The sequence below is a fragment of the Chlorocebus sabaeus genome, chromosome 24 (genome assembly GCF_047675955.1).
Source record: "Chlorocebus sabaeus isolate Y175 chromosome 24, mChlSab1.0.hap1, whole genome shotgun sequence".
NCBI lineage: Eukaryota > Metazoa > Chordata > Mammalia > Primates > Cercopithecidae > Chlorocebus > Chlorocebus sabaeus.
In genome coordinates this window covers 26479440-26494460 of record NC_132927.1, presented here as the reverse complement: position 1 = coordinate 26494460, position 15021 = coordinate 26479440, and the positions used below count along the sequence as shown (strand labels likewise).

Sequence of the window (15021 nt, the reverse complement as noted above, 5' to 3'; positions counted from 1 at the left end):
GTTATAATAGTCTCATTTTACAGATGTGGAAAATGAGGCTCAGAAAAGTTAACGTGCCCAAGATCACACAGCTGCTAAATGACAGAGCCACGATTCAACCCACATAGTCATCTCTAGAAGCAAAGTTCCAGTAAAGGGATTGATGACTGGTCACCGTCGTCATGAACTTGACCTTTCCTGCAGCACTGCCTGGTACTTTCCCAGTACAGTGTTCTGCCCTGACACAGCCAAGGCCAAGGGCAGTGTAGGCACAGCAGCCATGACTCTCTGCTGGGAGGTTAACAGCTCCATCAGTTCAGGGACTGCCTGACCCAGCCTGACCAAATTAGAGCAAGTAATGGGTGTGACATAATTTGACATGTACATTGTTAATTGAACCCAGTGGGAGATGATTTTAAATAGAGGCGAATACCACGCTGTGAACTATTTGGGTTATGAAGCTCTTATTCTCTTATGCTTGCAGGAGAAAGAATTGTGCCATGAAAAATGGAAAACTCCCGAGAAGCTGTTCCAGCGTCAGGAGAGCAGCAGACAAGCTGGGCTGGGGAAGATTCTTCCTGGAAGTTTCGGAGATGTCACTCTCATTTCCTAGCATCTGACCCCCAAATCCTCTCAAAGCCCAAATCAAGAACCACAGACTCTAGTCATCTTTCCCCCAGAGACTTCCTAACTGGGGGACCGGAAACCCCAATTACAAAGCCTGCCCTGGTAAGACGGCAAAACAGGCACCGCTTCAAGTCCCCAAATGCAGCCCTCACAGCAGTCTCCCTTTCTGAGGTTCACAGAACCAAGAGCCCACCCCAGGTCCTCGCTGAGGGACTCATGCAGGTGCAGTCTCTCTGGGCGTCACCCTATGCCCAACTCCTAGGCCTTTTCCCTCCTCATGATCAAAACTTACCTGTCCTATTTCCCGTGCCCTCCTACTTGCTTCCTGACCTTCATGAAGAGTACGAGTGCCGCATGTGCTAGTGCCACCGATCCTAATGGCTTATGATGTGTTTATCCTCTCAGGCAAGACCTGCAGAGTGTGCGACACATACCAGCACCCAGGAAATGTCTACCGAGGAATTAATGAATGAGGTAAGTTGAATGAGTGAAGCAAAGGTTTTTCAGGAAATCCCGCGCCTTACCGCAAACCAGTAAGCCTAATTCTGGGTTTCAGGCTACTGAAAATGACATTTGAGAGCAATAGACCTTTTGGGAGCAATTTGCCTTTTAAAAAATTAAAGTCCTTTAAATAACATTACCTGGTGAGGATGACCAGGAAAAACATAGGGCATAAGGCGGCCTCCCCACAGGCATTTTTCTTCTTTTCTCTTTCCTAGCAGGGTCCCATACTTCCCAGCCATGCTGTTGGCAGGGATTCACATAGTCACAATTCTCTGGGTAGACCTTGGGAGGTTTAAGCCAACCAATGACCCCCATCATCCTAGCCCCAGAGATTGGCTTAGGGATAGTGACCCAAAGCAGGCCAATGCAAGGTGACTTTGCCAGGGGCTTCTGGGAAAGAAGTTTCCTTTCTCTGAGGAAACGTGAATGAGGACATCCATAACTCAGGTGGTGTCTGGCAGCCATCTTGTGATCATCTGGCAAGACAGCCCAAGAATAAAGCCGCCACCATGGTAGACTAAGAAGACACAGAAAGACACTGGGTCTTCATTGACTCGACCAGCTGCACATGAGGCCTTACCTGAAGCCCACGTGACCTCTGCACTTCTCACTTACATGAGAGAATAAAGCTCTTTTTTGTTTAGACCAAATAAACACATAATGCAATTACATAATCCCTTGATTCCTTTTTATGACTGAGCTCAGAGACTGTATTTTGTCCTTTTAAATCACCTTTATCTTACAGTTTATTTAACTGAAACAAATAAACAAACCAAAACACGCCAGTTTTTCACTCCTCTGTCAAAGCCTTTCCAAGATCCCTAAGCTTGTGATGTCCTGGGTGAATGAAGAAGTAAGAGAGTTTACAACAAAATAGAAGCTTATTTCTCTCTCATATAAAAGAAGGCTGGAGTCTGGCTGGTATGGGAGCTACAGCATCATCAAAGTTCTATCTTTTCGTCCTGCCATCCTTAGTATACAGTTTTCATCTTCAAGATCATGTCATAAGCTATGAGGATGCAAAGGTATAAGAATAACATATGAACTTTGAGGACTCGGTGTGGGGGAAGGTGAGAGGAGGTGAGGGATAAGAGACTACATATCGGGTACAGTGTACACTGCTCGGTTGACAGGTGCACTAAAATCTCAGAAATCACCACTAAAGAACCTATCCATGTAATCAAAAACCACCTATACCCCAAAAACTATTGAAATAAAACTAAAAATTAATTAAAAAAAAAGAACAAAAAACAGATAACTTCATGGTCCAATGTGGCAGCTAGAGCTCCAATCATCACGTTAATCTCCTTGTTCCAGAAAGGCATGGGAGGAAAGGAGAAGGAGAAAAAGGAGTGTGTCAGTAGTCTACACCTCTTTAGGAGTCCACAGAAGACTACCCAACAACTTCTGCTTATGTCTCACTGGCCTTCAGGCTGCAAATGTGGCTTCCAAGTGTAGTTTTTCAGCTGAGCATACTGCCACCCAGATTAAAATCTGGGTTATGTGACTAAGGAAAAAGAGGAGACTGGATACTGGGTAGGCAACTAGCAGCCTCTACCCCACCCTACTTAACAAACTGGTCCAGCTTCTGTGTTCAGATCTGATGCTTGGTGCCTGTGTCTCCAAGAAGACCCCATGATTCAAGCTGCAATTATTCTCTCCACAGGCCCTTAACAAGGAAAGCCAGATTTTTTCCCTCCTGAGGATCCTTTGACCAGCATCTTCAGATTTTTTTCAGTTAGAAGTATTCACTAAGAGCCTGTTGTTTTGTTTGTTTGTTTTTGTTTTTATGTTTTTTTTTAATGACCACATCAGTCTTTCATTAGCATCTTTGCTTTGATTTATCTTATTGCATAGTTGAATTTCTTCTCTGCCATATTCCAGCCAGACCCCATTCATACTCACCCATCTTTGTGCACAAGTCTTTCCCTAAAACTATGTTTTGTGCAACATGGGTCCACTCTTCCATAGTTAGTTTCTCACTTCCCTCTGGCATTAACTTTCTCAATCTGGTGGATAAGGCACTTGTGGCCCAGGGTAACAAGAACTGTGGTTGGTTGGCAACAGCAGCTGAGTGGGGCTGGTCTTCTCTGAATCATGAAGGACAGGGAATTATTTTGCCTGGAGACAGGTGACTGGGTGAGGCTAGGGTGATGATTTCTTTTTCCGCTCTCTCAAGGCCTTCTGGCCCCTTATTGTACATTTCAGGCCCCATAGAGAGTGCTGCAAGCCTCTGTTAGTAATTCACAGGCACAAACAAGGCAAAATCAAACAATAGTAATGAAGCAAATTATTGTCTCACTAGAGGCAAAACATCTGCTCCTCCCCACCTCACTTGCACAAAAGCAGAAAAAAAAATTAAATCAATGTCGAAGAATGCTAACGAAACATGTTACCTCGACTCTTCATATAAAGAATACCTTTTAGAAATATCTAGTTGTTTCATTTACTTGAATGTTCTCATTTTTATTTTAATTATAAACTGAGAGCTATTATAAATCATAATTTTACATTCTATTATGCATTTTCAAAGGGAAACATCCTTAGGCAAATGTGAACAATTATCTCCAAATGTTATTTTTTTTTTAAGTTATAATCTTCAGAGGAACAACTAAATTATACTTTAAATCACCAGTTTAAAACTAAACCTCGCCAGGCACAGGGGCTCATGCCTGTAATCACAGCATTTTGGGATGCCAAGGCAGGCAGATCACTTGAGGTCAGGAGTTCAAGGCCAGCCTGGCCAACATGGTGAAATACTGTCTCTACTAAAAATACAAAAAATTAGCCCAGTGTGGTGGCACACACCTGTAATCCCAGCTAATCAGGAGGCTGAGGCAGGAGAATCACTTGAACCCAGGAGGTGGAGGTAGCAGTGAGCCGAAATCACACCACTGCACTTCAGCCTGGGTGACAGAGCAAGACTCCATCTCAAATAAATAAATAAATAAAATATAAAATTATGAGACCTGATATTATGGGCTTAACCAAGAGGACTTGCCATTGGATTTTTAAAGTTTTTAAAAATTGATATAATCATCCCTTTTATTAGAGATATTCATATATTTTTAAACCAAATGATTGTGATAATGCACATTTTAGGGTCACAGGCACTCATTATCTTAATGGCCTAATGATAAATGGTGCAAAGGTTTGAGACCTAAGAGACCTTTACTGTATTGAGAAGGCAGGTGAAGAAATTCCAAAGGGAGCTATTAGCATATTTCCTCTCTGCTTTTCAATCTCCAACAACAGACAATAACATCATAGTTCTGAACATTCTCCATATATTATTTGGATTAAACAGAGCCTCATTTTCCAGGGAAAACAGGCAGCATGAATTTTAAAAGGTGCATTTTGCTGATAAGCCAATCTGTACCCAAACGTCACACCACATTCACTCTGATAAGATCCTTCAAGAAACTAGGAATGACTCCATTGCCCTGGAAAGCACAGTCACAAGCATCCAAGGCCATTGGGAGAACTGGATGGATATCAAGGGATGTGTCTTTTTGGAGCTGGAGAGGATGTACTGAGGAGGGCAGACCCTAAAGCAGACAAGATCTATCTCAGAAAGGTCATTTGAAAGAGAACTTACAGAGGAATGGCATCCTCCTTTGTCTTTGGGTAGACCAGCCAGGTCTCTGGCAGCCCTACTGCCTGGGCTCCTTTCCAGCACTGAAGCACCCCTACGAGCAGTTGAACAGCATGACTCTGGCAGCGAAGAAACCCTTGATGGGCCTCTGAGGCTGGGGAGCCTGACTAGTACCTCACTGATGAGAAATTGCACTGTCCTTGGAGACATTGTCCTTGTTGTCGCCTTAAGAGCTTTCCTTTGTTTTTTCCCTCCCAGTATACCACAGTTTGATTTTCTCCCTGCTTTCCACAATAGCATTCTGCACAGAGGATCGTGAGCCACAAAGCTAGGGGGACCATGTGTAACAACTTATACAAAGAGCATGGTCCTGTAAAACTAGCTGGGTGATGTTGGGCAAGTCACTTAACTTCTCTGTGTCTCTGTTGTCACAATTGGAAAATGGAGATTATAACAGCACTCACCTCCCGGAATTGATGAGTAAATACTGCCTAGCTGATAGAGCTGCATAAAAGTTAGCTATGACTACAAGGACAGGTGAGCAGTTTCTTCTACTGTACTTTCTCCCTGGATTTACATTTCACTAAAACACACATTGCCTCTCCAAACACAGGACCAAGATCCTAAGAAAATGAATTGTCTCACTTGGAATTCTTTAATTGGTCTTGGAATTCTTTAATTTTGTCCATAGTTCTTGAGATATCAAAATCTGTGCCTGGTGTGGTGGCTTATGCCTGTAATCCCAGAACTTTGGGAGGCCTAGGTGGGCAGATCACTTGAGGTCAGGAATTCTGAGACCAGCCTGGCCAACTTGGTGAAACCCTGTCTCTACTAAAAATAGAAAAATTAACCGGGCATGGTGGCACACACCTGTAATCCCAGTTACTCAGAAGGCTGTGGCAGTAGAATTACTTGAACCTGGGAGATGGAGGTTGCAGTGAGCCGAGATTGTGCCACTGCACTGCAGCCTGAGCAACAGAGCGAGATTCCGTCTCAAAAAAAAAAAAAAAGGTGTGTGTGTGTGTGTGTGTGTGTGTGTGTGTGTGTAGATTCTTTTAGTCACACAAAGTCTATGCTGATTTGGTTAAATGTTAATCTAATGGTGAAGGGCTAAATAGCATTCGTTAACTATTAGCACACTGGCTTCAGGAACATGTGGATAAAATGTAACTACGTTATCTTGGTTCAAATTCCTTTTTTGTGACCGACTGTTGTCTCAATGAACCTTTGCCGGGTTTTTGTTTGTTTTTTTCTTGGTTACAGCAGAGAGTAAAATAAGTACATCCAGACTTTCTCATATGGAGATAAATTGATGCCAAATTAGGTCTGTAGAGGCCTCATTTTGGCTTCTCTGGTCACTGTGCAGATGCATTTTCATGCACATTGAAGACAGTCCATTAGTTCTTGGCAAGGAGAATTAAGTTTTCAAAGCTGCTGTCTCTAACAAGCCTCCCCTTTCTTATGCACAAAACCTCACTGAAGGCGAGAGGCTCTTCTCCATTTATGGAGAAGAGGGGCAAGCTCCATCTGCAGTTGCCCCACTGTAGCCCTGACGATCATCATTCCCAGGAGGCCTCTGGACTCTGATTTGGATCAATCATTAAGTTCCAGCATACAACCCAGATTAAAATCTCTCCTTCCCAGGAGGAAAGCATTTTTAACCTCAAAATTATATAGTGAGGCCTTCAAAAAGTAATTTGCAAACTTCTTTGCCTCTGGAGAGGACACATCCATTCTCATCTGAAATTTTCCCTCAGTGCCTTCTGTGTTGCATTGACTGAGCTGCTGAGCTCTCGCGATGCAGCTGAAAAGGAAACAAAGAAGTTTTGCTCCTATCTGTTTCAGTGAAAATGTAAGCCAGAATGTTGTGGGTTGAGTCAGATTCTCAATGGGATCTTTAGATGGTGGGGTTCCTGGGAGGAAAATTCTGCAGATTTATTCTGTGGTACCTAGCCAGGACTCCTTGACCTCAGTGTGCTCTCTGAGCAGAGCCTCCTTCATGTGGAGAGGTGAACATTGTAGTGAAGGGTGTTGAAGTGCTAAGGATCAATATTCACTAGCAACCAGGATGTTGGAACATGGTTACCATGGTAACATTGTCAGCCCCAAATGACTGTCATGAGGTGAAAAAAAATTCTCTTAAAATAAATGAAACCAGAAAAAGTATATTTATAAACCTCTTACCAAACACCTATCTGTTCACAAAGTAGAACATGTTCTTTAAGCTATACATACTCAAAGACTGGGGGAAATTCATGACACAGAATTTTTCTTGAATTAAGAGAATTGTTAACAATTTTTCACCCCCAAAATATGGTCTGTAAAAATAACTGATACGAATTTTTAAAAAATGAAAATAGTTCTAAGGAATTATGGGCTCGTACACTCAGATATTATGCAGCCATGACATTAAAATTCTGCACTAAACTGCCAATCGCTTATTTGAAATTGGTAAAACAATACTTGATTGGGACTAAAAGCTCACATTTTCTTCTGTCTAAGTTGTACAGGTTGTTTCTATAAGGTTCAGTAAATAAGGTGCCATAATATTCATTGTACCATGAGAAAAAGATGTTGGCCACACATTAGACAAAAACCCTTGGGAAAGGTTTTTGCCTTGCTCTCGCGAAACTCCATCCTTTGCTTGTCCCTCCTTACTAAGAGAACCACAGTTTTATTTAGAGCAGCAATGTGCCCAAGCAAAAATACTCCATTTCATAACCTCCCTTGCAGTGAGAGGTGGCCATATGCTATAGTCCCAGCCAGTAATACATAGACAGAAATCCCTGAGAAAGATATTGTTGGGAGACATTTCTCCATGTTCTCACGCATTTCTGTATTTGTTTTGTTTTGTTTTGTTTTTGAGACGGAGTCTCACTTTGTCACCCAGGTTGGAGTGCAGTAACACGATCTCAGCTCACTGCAAGCTCCACCTCCTGGGTTCATGCCATTCTCCTGCCTCAGCCTCCGGAGTAGCTGGGACTACAGGCGCCCGCCACCACACCGGGCTAATTTTTTGTATTTTTAGTAGAGACGGGGTTTCACCGTGTTAGCCAGGATGGTGTCAATCTTCTGACCTCGTGATCCACCCACCTCGGCCTCCCAAAGTGCTGGAATTACAGGCCTGAGCCTCCGTGCCCGGCCACATTTCTGTATATCTTGCAAGCAGACACACTGGCTGCCTTTTATTTGATCATATTTTCCAAGGATGTTGGTATAGTATGTGTGCTTGGAAAATAGAGAAGCTGTTTCCCCAGAGAAAAGGGGAGCTTGCTTAGAACCTTAGAAAACATAGATAATGTTTCCCTCCAGAGCAAAGGGCAGGCCTGCCTACTGCCCATTATATAAAATTTGGGGTCCCTAAGCTCAGGGTTCCACTCCTATATAAAGAACTCACTGCATGTGCTGGCATTCGCGTGGGACTTTCTGTATTGCCCCTGGGGGACTTGAGGACACTGCTACTATACTGATGCTTATACTGCCTGCTGTGTTGTGCATAATAAAGTTCATTGTGTCTGACCCCAGAGTCTCATGTCTTTTGCCCGCATCCGTGAAATCATAACAGGCTAACTTAGTTATAAGTAGGATAAAATTTCAGACCCTAGGCCAGGCGCAGTGGCTCAAGCCTGTAATCCCAGCTCTTTGGGAGGCTGAGGCAGGCGAATCACGAGGTCAGGAGATCAAGATCATCCTGGCCAACATGGTGAAACCCCATCTCTACTAAAAATACAAAAATTAGCTGGGTGTGGTGGCGCATGCCTGTAATCCCAGCTATTTGGGAGGCTGAGTCATGAAAATCGCTTGAACCCAGGGGGCAGAGGTTGCAGTGAGCCAAGATCGTGCCACTGCACTCCAGCCTGGCGACAGAGCGAGACGCCATATCAAACAAACAAACAAACAAAAAAAACAACTCAGACCCAGGCCAGGCGCAGTGGCTCACGCCTGTAATCCTAACACTTGGGGAGGCCAAGGCAGGGATCACTTGAGCTCAGGAGTTTGAGACCAGCCTGGGCAACATGAGGAAACCCCATCTCTACAAAAAAAATAACAAAAAAGGGAGGAGGGGCTTTTTATAGCAATGCAAACAGTGGAATTAAAATAAAAAAGTCTCAGACCCTTCATAGTTCTTGACAGGATATTTCTTCCAGATTAAAAAAATGTAAAGGCCAGGTGTGGTGACTCACTCCTGTAATCCCAGTACTTGAGGAGACTGAGGTGGGAGGATGGCTTGAGCCTAGAAGTTCAAGACCTGTGTGGGCAGCATAGTGAGACCCTATCTCCACAGCATATTTAAAAATTAGTCAGGCATGGTGGCATGCTCCTGTAGTTCCAGCTACTCAGGAGGCTGAAGTGGGAGGCTCACTTGAGCCTGGGAGGTTGAGGCTGCAATGAGACATGATACCACCACTGCACTCCAGCATGAATGACAGAGACTCTGTCTGAAAAAAAAAAAAGGTAAGGCAGGAGAAAGCCTTCGCTGCTTTGCCCTTCTCCTTCCTGCCTGCCTCAAAGTGCAGCAACCATTGTGGAACCATGAGGCGACAGCATGAGGACAAAGGCCTGCCTGCTAAGAATGGCAGAGCAAAAGGAAACAGTACCTGGGTTCCTGGTAGAGAGTTACTGTACCAGCCCTGAATTGCACAATTTCAGGATTCTTGTCATAGGATATAAATGAGCCCCTACTTGTTTAAATCAATGTTAATTTTTTTTCCCAATCAAATGCATCCCTAGAGTGTGTATCAGATGGTATCATAGTAACTACATAATAGTAATTGTGTTAAACGTATACAACTTAGGTCTAATATATTGCTACTTTCCTTTCTTTTTGATCCTGATTTTACCTGTGTATTAACATTGCTATATGTATCCCTTGTAAGCTAATTCACATCCTTTTGGGAAAAATGTCGGGGGGGGGGGGTAAAAATCAGTTCAATAAGTATAATTTAATCTTGAGCAAAATTTATCTGAGAATTCTTCAAAGTTAACCCTTAGGATGTTCATAAAAAAGGCAATAAGAATAGGACTATCCCATTTCTGGAAACTTCTACCACATGCCATGAGGCTTGTTTAGTCACCAGTGTGTGTCCAGTACCCAGAACAATGACTGGCTCATAGTTGGCCCTCAAGTATTTGTTGACCAAGTGTTCACAAAAGGTCTCTCTTTTCAAATGTGTTGGTTGCATTCAAAGAAAGGTAACATTTAACAGAAAATATTTCAATACATCAGGCCTGTCACTTGACTATAATAATTGTCTTAAGAAAAGACCACAGCTCAACCTCAAGGAAATAACTTCTCTTCTCATTTTTGTTCTGTTAACTGGAAAACACTACATAACTTAATAATGAAATTAAAAGGGACCAGGCGCGGTGGCTCACGCCTGTAACCCCAGCACTTTGGGAGACCGAAGCAGGTGGATCACTTGAGGTCAGGAATTCGAGACAAGCCTGGCCAACATGGTGAAACCCTATCTCTACTAAATATACAAAAAATTAGCCGGGCATAGTGGCACACGCCTGTAATCCCAGCAACATGGGAGACTAAGGCAGGAGAATCACTTGAACCCAGGAGGCAGAGATTGTAGTGAGCCAAGATCATGCCACTGTACTCCAGTCTGGGTGACAGAGTGAGACTCTGTCTCAAAAAAAAAAAAAAAGAAAAGAAAAGAAATTAAAAGAACTGACTCATCTCCAGAGGCTGTTTCAATAGGATAACAGAAGTAATGACAACTGTCATCACAGATTAAAATTTTTTGAATGTCTTTTTTTTTTTTTTTTTTTTTTTTTTTGAGACGGAGTCTCGCTGTGTCACCCAGGCTGGAGTGCAGTGGCGCGATCTCGGCTCACTGCAAGCTCCGCCTCCCGGGTTTACGCCATTCTCCTGCCTCAGCCTCCAAGTAGCTGGGACTACAGGCGCCTGCCACCACGCCCGGCTAGTTTTTTGTATTTTTAGTAGAGACGGGGTTTCACCATGTTAGCCAGGATGGTCTCGATCTCCTGACCTCGTGATCCACCCACCTCGGCCTCCCAAAGTGCTGGGATTACAGGCTTGAGCCACCGCGCCCGGCCTTGAATGTCTTATACACCATTTTTAGAACATTGGATAAACTGAAACATATATCTAGAAGAAAAATTAATACATAAAATGAGAATATAAGAGGTCAGTTTAGATCTTCACATCAAAAATAAGATAAACAAGAAGATAGTGTGCAAAATAAGATAAATTATAAACATCCTTAGTATATCTTCAGTACATGTTGATTCCTAGTTTTTGTTGAAAAACCTAAGCTATGGGAATTACCTGTAATATGTGTCCTTGGTATGATTTCTGCTTACAAGTCTATCAAAACCACAATGAGATATCATTTCACATCCAATAGGATGTCTGTTATTTTATTTTATTTTTTTAAAGAAAAATAGTAAGTGTGAGTGAGGATGTAGAAGTATTGGAATACTTGTGCACTGATGATGGGAATGTGAAATGGTGCAGACACTATGGAAAACAGCCTGTGGCTTCTCAGAACATAAACATAAAGTTACCGTATGATTCAGCAATTCCACTCCTAAATGTACACTCAAAAGAATTGAAAACAGGGACTCAAGCAGATACTGGTACATGGGTGTTCATAGCAGAATTATTCCCAATAGCCAAAAATGGAAACGATTTACCCACCAACAGATGAGTGGATACACAAAACGTAGCATGTACATACAATGGGATATGATTCAACCATAAAGAGGAATCAATTCTGATACATGCTGCAACATAAATGAACCTTGAAAACGTCATGCTGAGTGAAATAAGTGTGGTACTTTGATACTAAATAGGTCTGGAAAAAAAAAAAAAGCCCAGGTGCGGTGGCTCACGCCTGTAATCCCAACACTTCGGGAGGTCAAGGCAGGCGGATCACAAGGTCCAGGGATCAAGACCATCCTGGCTAACACAGTGAAACCCCGTATCTACTAAAAATACATAAAATTAGCCTGGTGTGGTGGCGTGTGCCTGTAATCCCAGCTATGCAGGAGGCTGAGGCAAGAGAATTGCTTGAACCTGGAAGGCAGAGATTGCAGTGAGCCAAGATCACGCCATTGCACTCCAGCCTGGGCGACAGAGTGAGACTCCATCAAAAGAAGGAAAGAGAAAGAGAAAGAGAGGAAAAGGGAAGGAAGGAAGGGCGGGAGCGAGGGAGGGAAGGAGCGAGCTGGTACAAAAGGACAAATATTGTGTAATTCAATTTATATGAGGTATCTAGAGCAGACAAATTCATAGAGGCAGAAAGTAGAATGGTGGTTACCAGGAGCTGGGGCATGAGAGAATATGGAATTATTGCTTATTGGGTACAGAGTTTCTGTTTGAGATGATGCAAGAAGTCCTGGAAATAGATAATGGTGACAGTTGCACAATATTAAGTGAGTTGTGAATGTACTTAAGGCCACTGAATTGTACACTTAAAAATGGCTGGCTGGGCATGGTGGCTCATGCCTGTAATCCCAGTACTTTGGGAGGCCAAGGCGGGCAGATCACGAGGACAGGAATTCGAGACCAGCCTGGCCAATATGGTGAAACTCTGTCTCTACTAAAAATACAAAAATTAGCTGGCTGTGGTGGCAGGTGCCTGTAGTCCCAGCTGCTAAGGAGGCTGAGGCAGGAGAATCTCTTGAACCCAGGAAGCAGGGGTTGCAGTGAGGTGAGGTTGTGCCACTGCACTCCAGCCTGGGCTACAGAGCAAGACTTTGTCTCCAAAAAAAAAAAAAAAGCTAAAATGGGCCGGACACAGTGGCAGTGAGGCGGGCAGATCACCTGAGGTTGGGAGTTCAAGACCAGCCTGGCCAACATGGCGAAACCCCATCTCTACTGAAAATACAAAAATTAGCTGGGTGTGGTGGCGGGTGCCTGCAACCCCAGCTACTTGGAAGGCTGAGGCACAAGAATCTCTTGAACCCGGGAGACAGAGGTTGCAGTGAGCCGAGATCGCACCACTACACTCCAGCCTGAGCGACAGAGTGAGACTCTGCCTCAAAAAAAAAAAAAAAAAAAAAAAAAAAGCTAAAATGGTAACTTATATTACATATGTTTTAGCACAATTTTTAAAAATCCATGAAATAAAAGAAACCGAAAAAGTGGGTTTTGTTTGTTTGTGTTAGGAAGAAAAAATAGAACGGTTTTTAAGTTTTGTTTGTGGGTTTTGTTTTGTCTTTGCTTTCTTTAATCCCGACCTGCCCATGCTGTGTAGCGGGGTGACTGAGACCCCCCCATGAAATGGCAGAAGCCTTTCGGGCTGCGGGTTTGGGTGGCTTTGTGCCTCAGGAGATCCTACGTCATTTGGAAAGATTTCTACTTTGGCAATTTTATTCCGATTCTTCAACTCTCAGGAATGTGTAGCATGGAAGCTCCCGCCACCCCTCCACCCCCGCCAAAGCCTGTGTTGGGTCAGAATTTGTTTGTGAAAATATTATTTTAGGATTCCTTCCACTTCTATCATCTGCTTATTTTCCTTCCTGCATATTTCATAATGTAGCAGAGCGATTTCTGATTCAGCAGTTAAAATAGTCTGTGCATTCGTTATCACTTCCTTGTGACCCACTTTATGCACAATTACTCATTTTGGCACCAAAAGTTTAGATTTCAAAAAAAAATTCTGGGACTAAAGTATGTGTCTATAAAGAAAAGGAGAAGAGATATTGACTGAGTATCTATCCTAGCACTCAAAGGAACCCCAAAGTTGGGCACCGTGGATCAGCCCTGAGGTTTCCCATCTCACCGCTCTTCTCTCAAATTACATCCTCTTCAGTTGTTCCGCACTCTTAACCCCACCTTTACACTCTCCTTACTCTCATTTTCTTCCTAGCAAATAGCTCTGGACACTCACCAGACACTGGCTGCTGGGCGTCACAGTGCTAAGAGCTATGGGAAACAGGAAGAGCAGTGAGACCAGGTCCCTGCTCTGAGGAGATGTGTGCCAGTGAAGTTTCTCTCCCGTGTGAGTGTGCTACAAGAAAATCTGAACCTGAGAATCTGATTCAATAGGTTTGCACTTTCCCCACTTCCCCAGATAATTCTGATTAAGACCGTCAAGCCTGTGACTAGTGGGGAGGCAGTAGAGTATTTTCTGTGCTAGACTGAGGCAGCCCTGAAGCACTGCACGAGCACATGGAAAAGAGAGACGAGATTGGGCCAGGCACGGTGGCTCATGCCTGGAATCTTCGGGAGGCCACAGATCACTTGAGGACAGGAGTTCGAGACCTGCTTGGCCAACATGGTGAAACCTTGTCTCTACTAAAAATACAAAAATTAGCCGGACATGGTAATCCTGGCTACTCTGGAGGCTGAGGCAGACGAATCGCTTGAACCCGGGAGGTAGAGGTTGCAGTGAGCCGAGATCGGACCACTGCCCTTCAGCCTGGATGATAGAGTGAGACTCTGTCTCTAAATAAATAAATACAAATAAAGACAAGTTTGGTCTAACAGATGTTGGAAGGCTTCATGGAAGGGGAAATTAAGCAGGTGGGAGGCCCAGCAGGCACTGCTACCTGCTGCTGCTCAGCACTGGATGTGAGGGCAAGACTTTGGGTCACATTCCTCCCCTACCCCAGGGCCTTTGGAGCATATGTAGAGGACAGGAAACTTGGGACAAGGGGGTTCACTGACTTCTAAGAGGGTCCAGATGGATGATGCCTTATCCTGGGGTACCTGCTGCACACTGAGTTCCAGTTCCAGACTAACCTGCTAGCAGAGGTGCCTGCTAAGGTCCCTGGACAAGGTCCTTAACTTCTCCAGTCTCAGGTGAGAGATGATGTTATCTGCTTGGTAGAGTTGGTGTAAGAATTAAATAAGCCAATGTGTGTAAGACCCTTGGTACATAATCAACCTTCAGTACATGATGGCTAAGGTTGTTTTTATTAATCTAGATTTCTCCTTAGGATAGATTCCTAGAAGTGGAGCTACTGGAACAAGGAATGTAAGTGTTACTAAATGGTACATACAGAAATTGTGTGCAATTTTCTTTTAAGTTTATAAAATTGTCTCAATTTGACTGCTAGAGATAAGGAAGTTCATTTATATCTATGACACTAGGTGCTTGGGAAGATATATACAAGGTATTAGCAGTGGTCATCTCTGAATGGAAGGAACAATGGGTGTTCTCTATGCTCTTTTTCTGAATTGATAGATGGTGGCCACTGTGTTCTTCCTCTTCCCTTTCCCCTTCTCCATCCTCCTTCTCTTTTTCCTTTTCCTTCTCTTCCTCTTTGTTGGCCTCCTTCTTATTCTGTTCTTCTTCCATCACACCACACACACACACACACACACACACACACAC

At 43.5% G+C, this 15021-nt stretch overlaps 1 long non-coding RNA gene across 1 annotated transcript; it reads left to right on the top strand.

Annotated features, from left to right (window-relative positions):
* The first annotated feature begins 232 nt into the window (after nucleotides 1-232).
* On the top strand, nucleotides 233-1836 carry LOC140710091 (uncharacterized). The gene is made up of 4 exons (XR_012090955.1): nucleotides 233-334; nucleotides 464-708; nucleotides 1012-1080; nucleotides 1558-1836. It is a non-coding gene; the product is annotated as an uncharacterized lncRNA (long non-coding RNA).
* Nucleotides 1837-15021: the final 13185 nt, after the last annotated feature.